Source organism: Nesoenas mayeri (genome assembly GCF_963082525.1).
Source record: "Nesoenas mayeri genome assembly, chromosome: 6".
Classification (NCBI taxonomy): Eukaryota; Metazoa; Chordata; class Aves; order Columbiformes; family Columbidae; genus Nesoenas; species Nesoenas mayeri.
In genome coordinates, this window is record NC_137545.1 from 44423659 (window position 1) to 44431922 (window position 8264).

The window sequence follows — 8264 nt, forward strand, 5'->3', positions numbered from 1 at the left end:
GCTACCGTTGCGCTCCAGGGGCACGAAAGCCATTTCAAGCGGCATCCCGGGGTCTGGCAAGCCGGTGCCGATCGGGGTAGCACCAATCGGGTGCTGGTTTTCTTGTATCGACAGCCGAAAGGGTGCACGGTTCTTGCATCTTGAACGTTTCCGGTCAGTTGTGTTTTATGGTGTAGTTCTGGGCTGCGACAGCAGCTCTGCTCTCTACCCATCCAGTCTAAGGGACTGGCACTTCTTCCCAGCATCTTGAAGGTTTGAAGTCTTGCAGCAGCTTCTCTGTGCGTTTGCGCCAGAGCTGCCGTCTCATAAGGGGCCCTCACCAAGGAGGAGCAGTAGATGTGGTGCCCCCGCCCTGGGAGGTAGACCTGGGGGCCCCCGCCCTAGGAGGTAGACCTGGGGGCCCCTTGGGAGGGTTAATCCCAATCCTCGTTTTTTTTGGCAAGCCGGCCCTCGGCACCTCTCCGGTGGCCCCTGCGCAAGGAGCAGGCTCAGGCAGGGGTGAGCTACGGTGGTAACGGCCGCTGCTTCTTCTTTCCCGCTCCCAGAGGCCACGCTGAGGATGTGGCCGTTCGCTGCCCCCCCGGGGATGCCGTGGGCTGCGCCCGCCTCGGACTGGCGAGGCTCGTCTCGCAGCGCAGAGGGCAAAGGGACGGGGGAGCGCGTCCCGTCCGTGGACGGGTGCTGGCGCGGCTGGAGCCGGAGAGGTTGGGGAGAGGTAAAGAGGAGGAAACGCGGGGCCGTGGGCCCGACGTCTGCTTCCTGCCGCGGGCAAGAGAGAGAGCCCCTCTCTGCGGAGGGCGAAGGGTCCCTCTGCGTGGCGTGCGGCGGGCCAGGCCGGCAACGCGCGCGGCAGGGTCCGTGCGCGTATCCTGGAGCGGGACGGCTGCGTGGCGAGCGAGCCGGCGAGGCTGCGTGTCCCCGAAGCCTCGTCTCGTGGGAGCCCTGACACCCCACCGTGTTCTCCTAGGCTGAGGACGGCCGAGCGCCCCGAGGGAGGAGAGGAGGAGACAGGAGCGTCTGAGCTGTTAGAAGCCTCCTGGCAGCCACGGAAAGCGAGAGCCGCTGTGAGTCCCTGGCCCTCGGGGCCTCGTCCCCGGCTTGTGTGTCCTGGTGCCTCCCTGCCCCTCCGTCTCCTTTTTCCCCACGCTTTCTCTGGCCCGTTGTGGCCCCCGCTGCTCTGCCGCCCCCGCTGCTCTCTTCCTCTCTGTGTCTGTATGTGCTGCTCTGTCCCCCGACCTTCCTGTCTTTCTCTTTCCTTCCTCCCTCCCTCCGCCTTGTCTCTCTGTGCCTTTCTCGTGCTCCGCGTTGCTGGCTTTCTTCATTCTGTACGGCGCTGTTCCCGTCCTCGTTCCTGTTCTGAGCCTTCGTGCTGCCCCCCGCCCCGTTTTTGTCTTGTTTTGTTGTTTTTTCCCTGCCCTCCGTCTCTCCGCGGGGCTCCTCGTTCCTCTCTTTCCTCCTCCAGCCCCCTGTGCTCCCCGCCGTCTCTCTGGCTCTGCCATCGGTTTTGCCCGTTGCTCTCCCTCTTGCTTCCCGTTGATAGGAGGAGCAAAAGTCTTTTAGAAAGCCCTCGGCATGAGGTAGCAAGACTAGGCCTAACGTAACAGAAACCTAACGGAGCAAAACTAGCTCTGTAGGGACTGGAGGTGGGGCAAAGCGGGATGTCCTTGGCTCGCAGGCTGGGAAGAGGGAACGTTCCACTGACTGGAGAAGGAGCTACTGGAGTAGCAGCACCAAATGGCAGTGGGCGTGCTCAAGAGATGAGGTCGAGAAGCCGACACCGGGGCGGGGGGGCACCGGGGACCACTGGAGACCCTTGACGGACACTCTGGCGTACCGACGATGGACTGCCAGCGGAGGGTGGCGTTATGGAAAGCGCTTCTGTTTAAGGCATTAACTAAGCGCTAGCAGCAAATGAATGTGCAATAGGTGTATGTCATAAATACCAAGGAGCGTGAGTCACGCGCACGCTCGATGACGGGGCGATCCTCTGAGCGTGCGGCGCGCTGTATTGAAATTGCCTGCCGTTTAACGCTTTCAGAGCAGCGTTAAAGAGTCTTTTTTGCCGACTTTTTGGTATCTCCCCGCGTCCCGTGGCTTCTCGCTGCGTCCCCGTGTCCCGCTCCCCGCCCGTGGCCGCGTTCCTCTCTGTCCCGTTGGCCGTGCCGGGCTTTTTTGCCCCGTCGCCGCGCCGATTTGTTTCTTCCTCTGCCCTGTTCCTCGGTGCTCTTCCGGCCTCTTTTCCTCTGTCCCCCCCGCTGCTCTGTTCTCTGCCTTGTTTTTTCAGATGCCTGTCCCTGCTTTCTCTTCTCGCCTTTGCGGAGAAGCTGCCGGGGGGCAGAGCCGCTGTTTGACCCGCGGGGTTCGCAGTCAGGTCTCTGCGTGTCAGTGTCCGTCCCCCCGACGGGGGTCAGGTCTCCGTTTGTGTGCAAACAACATCCCTCCCTCGGTGCCTCCTTAGAACGTTTAATGGTGTAAATATTGCTACTGCTAACGTTGTCGGTGCGGCTTCTTTCCTCAGCGGATCCGTCTTGCGGTCGGTGGCCCACGAGTGCTTGGCAACAGCAGAAGCGGCTTGAAGGGACCGGCCGCTGGAGGGTGCCGAAGGCTCCTGGGTCGCTGACGGGAGCGGCTTTGCGTAAAGCCAGGGGTACGCGAAGCCGGGCGTGCGGTGACGGCTGCCCAGCGGGTAATGGAAGCGAAACCTTTACCTGCAGGGACTTCTGCCCAGAAAGCTGAAGAAATTGCTCTCACGCGAGCTTGAGAATTACGCAAAGAGAAGAAGATTAATATTTGCACGGATCCTAAGCAGGTTTTTCGCATGGTGCGTGCCCTTGAAGCCATTTGAAAAGAATCAAGTTTATTCACAGCACAAGGAAGGCGGATTGAACATGATGCTCCAGTTGCTGGAAGCTGTGCTGTTGCTAGAAAAGCCGCCGCCACGCGTTGCAAAGGGCCTCGGAAGGGAAACACTGGTCAGGAAACTGTAACAAAGAGGCTAAGAAATGAATAGGAGATTTCTAGCCGAATTAGAATTAGGGTCCAAAGAAGCTGTCACCGGCGACGGGAGGGCAGCGGTGCCTCGCGGCGTGAGGAGCTGATGCGCTCTGTCGAGATTAGGCGAAAAGGTAAGAGCGAATTTATAAACTCTTTGCGAACGAGTGACCCGGCAATGTGAAACGTGTCTAGAAAACCACCTTAGTACTGGATACAGGGTACAGACAAGAGCAACTGGACGAGGGAAATGTAGCAGGGCAACTCTGGCCAATAGAGTTCTCCAAAGTGCCTGGAAAAGGGGGGGTATCGATGTTGGCCGGCACGAACAGGTCCCTTCTCAGGCTGGCCGGCAGCATTGCCGTGCCGGGGGGCAGCTGCCGGGCTGTGGGCCGGGGGCTGCGGCTGTTTGGGGCGCTGCCCCCGCTTTGTTTTCCTAGGGGAGCCCCCCCCCCGTTTTGGGGGGTGGTGGTACGTGCACGTGTAAGTGACACGATGTTCCCAGCTGCTTTGTTCTCTGCCTTGTTTTTTCAGACGCCTGTCCCTGTTTTCTCGCTTTTGAAGAGAAGCTGCCAAGTTAACGTATGCTGCGCTGAAGTTATAGAAGATGTAGCCCTCCTTAAGCGGTTGACGTGCGGGAAAGGCTTTCTGACCGCCTGCACGGCGAGGGGACGTTTTTCGCCTTTCGGATCCTTCTGCACGACAAGAGGGAGACGGAAGGTTAAGTAACACGTTGTTTAGAAGCTGAGAGCTTAGTTTGTATTTAACTAAGAATTCACAGATGCGTGGTCAGCGAGAAACTAAAGGGTTATAAGTAAGCTCATGAAATGAAGTAAAGAACGCGGCTTAGCCTTGGTTTTTGACTATGCACTGGAACGGCAATAACTACAGCAGGAGCTGCCGCGGCTTTAACGCGCAAGGGGCGTGAGCGTTGCGAAGCCGCCTGCGTTGCAGAGTGTCCTGATTGCGGTGCTGAGTGTTGGATAGATTGGAGCTGCGTAGCGGAATTGTTTTGTTTTGGAGAGGGTGGGATCAAGTTGGAGCACAGCTTGTGAGGGCGGTATGTCGTGGGTAGGCTTTAGTATTATGCGTGGAGCGGTGCTGTAAGCGTTGCTAGTTCTTGCCTGTCTTTGTTCCAAGATGAGCCGCGTCGTTCTGCGTGACGCGTAACGGGAGGACGGCGTAGGAGCGTCATTGTGAAAAAGAGCCCGTTGGGGGGTATTTTAGCTGGCAGGAAAGAGACTGGGGAACCGCCCGCTGATAATGCGAGTAGAGCAGCCTCGATGAGATGTGATGAGCAGAGGCCGTTGTATAAAGTGGACAAGGAAGGAAAGGCTGCGGGCAAAGTGCGGCGCTGCAGCCGGCCGCCCCAGGGCGGAACTCTGCTGTGGAATTCCTGTGTTTCAGAGGGGGAGCTGTGACCACCCCATGCTCAGCAGAGCCCCCAGCCCAGGTCGGGGGAGCAGGACTCGCGGCACCGTCCTCCGTCCCCAGCGTGCCGGGGTGCGGCTGCCGGCCTGTGGGACATGGCTGCGGCTGTTCGTGGCGCTGCCCCCCCGTTTTTGGGGGCTCTGGTATGTACATAGGTAAATGGCATTTTAAAGTAATGAGCTGGCAGCTGGGGCTGTTTTCCTTTTCTACCTTTTTTTTTTGGAGTGAATAAATGGGAGGACTCAGGGCGTGACCATGATGTTACTGGAGGAGCAGGCCAGCGAGAGATGGGGGCTTACAGCCCCAAAATGCCTGAAGATTCATGGGCGGGGTGTTCAGTGGTACTGTGGGGAGGAGAAATTACTCCCCATCCCCTGCAGGATAAACAGAACAATCCCACATCAAAGCTGTCCTACAGAAATACTCACTGTTTGTCATTCAGGTTCTAGAACGGCCCAATGTCCTGTTAAAGGTTGTGGTGGTGCGGGTCAGGGATCCTCAGGCTGTGCCGGGACCACAGGACGGCTGCTGGTGGAACCGAAGACAAAGACAACTTCTCAGAGGTAAGAACCTTCCGATTTGTTCCCCTCAGGACACATCCCTTTGCCTCTGGACCCCTCACAAGCTTACTCGCCCCCTGGTTCCCTCAGAAACCCATTTCCTTCCAGTTCCTCTGCGATTACCCTGCCTGCCTTTGGGTCCCTGCAGGCTCTTTGGTGGCATCACGGTGCCTGTTTGACCTTTGCCCCATTAAATTCCCCTCAAAACTTGCCCATTTGCTCTTGACACATCCCAGAGGCCTCATTTTTCCCTCTTGTCTCCTCTCAGGACCGCCCATCTGTTGGCCCCTGTCGAGGGTTTAGATTGCGGGGTGACAGTAAAACCGTGGCAGACGTATTGTTAACCCCCTCTCTCCCCCACTTCCCCCTTTTGCCCCTCCCTCTCCCCTTTCCCACTCAGGACAGGCGATCGGGAGGGAAAGAAGGACAGAGAGAAGAGAGTTGGAAAAATTAACAATGTTTTACTAATGCTACTAATAAGAATAGAGAAAATCATACCAAATATACAAAACCAATCTTTAATGTCTCAGCACCTGCAGAGCCGGCACCCGAAGTCCTGGACTGGACTCTGCAGACAACTGGAGCTGGATTCAGTTTCTCACTAGGCCTCAGTTCGCAGGGACGACTAGCAAGGTCCTCTCCTAATGTCACCATAAGCAGAAGGGACGAAAAGGGGCCAAGAGGACAAGATCCTCGTGATCTCCCACTTTTATATGAAGTATTCACGTGAATGGGATGTTATACACCATTGGTCAGTTTCTTGGTCACCTGTTTCTTGTTGCCCCTCTTGCAAGATGTGAATCTGTCCTTAGCAACAAGTTAGCATTCCATTGCTCTGTTTACCAAAACAGGTATCTGGTTCTCCAGTAAAATGCAGCTAATGTGAAGCTTTAGCTGACAGGCAAATTCACTAAAAGAGAAACTTGTTTTTTAACAAAACCAGGACAGCCCCCCACCGCGATCCCCTCAGAACTCCTCTGATTCCCATCTGCTCCTCTCAGGACAGCTGAGCTTGTCTTTTGGGGCCCCTGAGAGCCCCCATTTACCTTCTTTGACCTACCTTTGTTGTCGTTCCCAGCCGATCCTGGTGTTTTCCATCCTTCGGGACTTACTTATTACTGTTGTGAGAGTCAGAGAGAAAATGAGGAGTCTCTGTGACTTACAACTGTCATTGTTGATCTACAGTATATTAGAGGCGGATTCTTGCAGGATTTATTGCTGCCTTGTCCTTCGCTCCTCCCCAGAACGTAGCGCTGGTGCGAGTTCCCCAGTACACGTGTGTGTGTCCAGCCGGGTACGTCTGCGAGTGAGCGCGTCAGGGTGGGCAGACGGCTGGATGGACGCGCAACTCAGAGACAGTGTTGCTGCGCAGCTGCTAAGGACAGCGCGTGTCCCGCGCAGAATAACATCCCTTGCGCTCCGTGTGCGTGTTCCTCCTTTGAGATGAAGTTGCGCTGCCCGGTGTTTCACGTTGCGTGCGGTACCTGCTGGGCTGAGTCTCCTCCCCGCGCTCCGGTCGGTTCCATGCGCTGCCGCAGCCTCGGCAGCACCGTGGGGTTCGTTGGATGCGTTGCTGGCGGAGCCGGCACCGACAGTCTCTGGACACGTCGAGGCGCTGCGGTGGGTTTTCCTGGAAATTCCAGGGTCCTTGTGTTTTATTATTGTAACTGCTTACTTACTGTAAGACATTTAGAATTAAAACTTAAATAAGAGTAACCAGAAGAGGCTTTGGGAGTAAATAATGCCTCTCATCTACTCTAGCTGTTACTCAAGACTCTGCAGACAGTAATTATCCCCAATTTATGTAGTAAAATTTAAAAGAGTGGAATATAAATACTGGAGCACTAATTGGAAGTAATACCTGTAGAGAAAAAGCCTCTAGTTTATATCTATAATAAAAAATAATGTGTGCTAGTTAATCTGCCTGGTAGTAATGTAATGATGAAAATGTTAAAGTGTAAATAAATGAAATTATTTAGGCGTGAGCAATAACTACATTTAATTTCAGCTATTACTTGGTGAACTAGGCAGCGGTTATTCCCAATCTGAGTCCTCGTTTAAAAAGCACATTGTTTGGAATTCCTTTTAAATGATAAAGGCAGAAAACTATTGTAGAGTCATTGGTAGCTACATTTGAACAACCGTTATGAAATAAACTGCAGGCACGAATGACTGCATAGGAAACAAAATAAGGAAGCTTTAGATGTTAAACAGCAGTGGAAAGTAATCGGGAGTGTTTCGTATTTAAATTATAACAGAGCCATGAGATTGGAGGCAACAAAGCTCAGAACCAAACGGAGTCAAAATGTTACTTTTTTTTTTTTTTTAAAGAGAAGTTAAAAGGAACCACTAAATAGTGGCTGTTTATAAATAGAGGCAGTAAAGAGTTCCCAGGCAGTAATGATTCCCAACAGAACAGTAAAAGATATTTTGATGTAAAATAAAATTAGAAAACAGTCTGAATTTAAGCACAGCTTTTTTGGGGTTGTGCAAAAACATGACGGCTATTAATTACCTCTGAGTTAAAATAAAAAGACAGCAAACTCGCTGTGGTTAACAACAGTTAATTTTAATTTTTCAGTGTGCTATCCAGTCCGGCCTCTCCCTCCAAGGGCGTGGTCTGAGAAAGCCACACCCCCAACTCCACCCTGTCCCAGCTCCGCCCCTGCCGGTCTGTGCCCTCCCCGAGGCGCGTGTCCCTTACAGACCCCTTCCCTTTCATCGCGCCCACCCTCCAGCAGCACGGTGCATCGAAGCCCCGCCCACAGCTCCACCCCCAAACTCAGCCCCTGCTAACCCACACCCCCTCAGAGCACGTGCTGTACAGAGCCCACCCTTATCTCGGCTCCACCCCTCCTTTCCTAAGCCACGCCCCCCTCGGGCGTGTCCCTCTCCCTTCCCCAAGAGGCTCCTCCTATGGGGGCGTGGCACACGGAGGCTGCACCCCCTGCCCACTTTCCTCAAGCAGGCCTCCCAATGGGCGTTTCTTCACAGTCCCCGCCCCTCAGCACTGACCCCACCCCGGTGGGTGGGGCCGCACTCAGCTGCGCGCGGCCTCCCGCCCCCCCCCAATAGGTGACCCCAAAGTAACTCCGTGGCTGCCCCACAGGTACCGCTATAGCAGCGCTGTTCCTGCCCCGTAAGAGCTCCAGACTCGCCTCTGAAGAGCCCCTTGGCAGCCACTGAAGTGCCCCACAGGTTATCACCACAGCCGCCCCATCCCGCCCCACGGCCGCCGCTGCGGGATCCCTGGAGCCCCCGGCCCTACAGCGCGCGGTCTCG

At 55.2% G+C, this 8264-nt stretch overlaps 1 long non-coding RNA gene across 2 annotated transcripts; it reads left to right on the forward strand.

Moving 5' to 3' along the window:
* The first annotated feature begins 774 nt into the window (after positions 1 to 774).
* Positions 775 to 7621, forward strand: LOC308041571. 2 transcript variants are annotated; one of them, XR_013922252.1, is made up of 6 exons: positions 775 to 1064; positions 2519 to 3125; positions 3526 to 3711; positions 4132 to 4565; positions 4865 to 4985; positions 5513 to 7621. It is a non-coding gene; the product is annotated as an uncharacterized lncRNA (long non-coding RNA). The 2 variants fall into 2 exon arrangements; XR_013922251.1 differs by having other exon boundaries at positions 3526 to 4565.
* Positions 7622 to 8264: the final 643 nt, after the last annotated feature.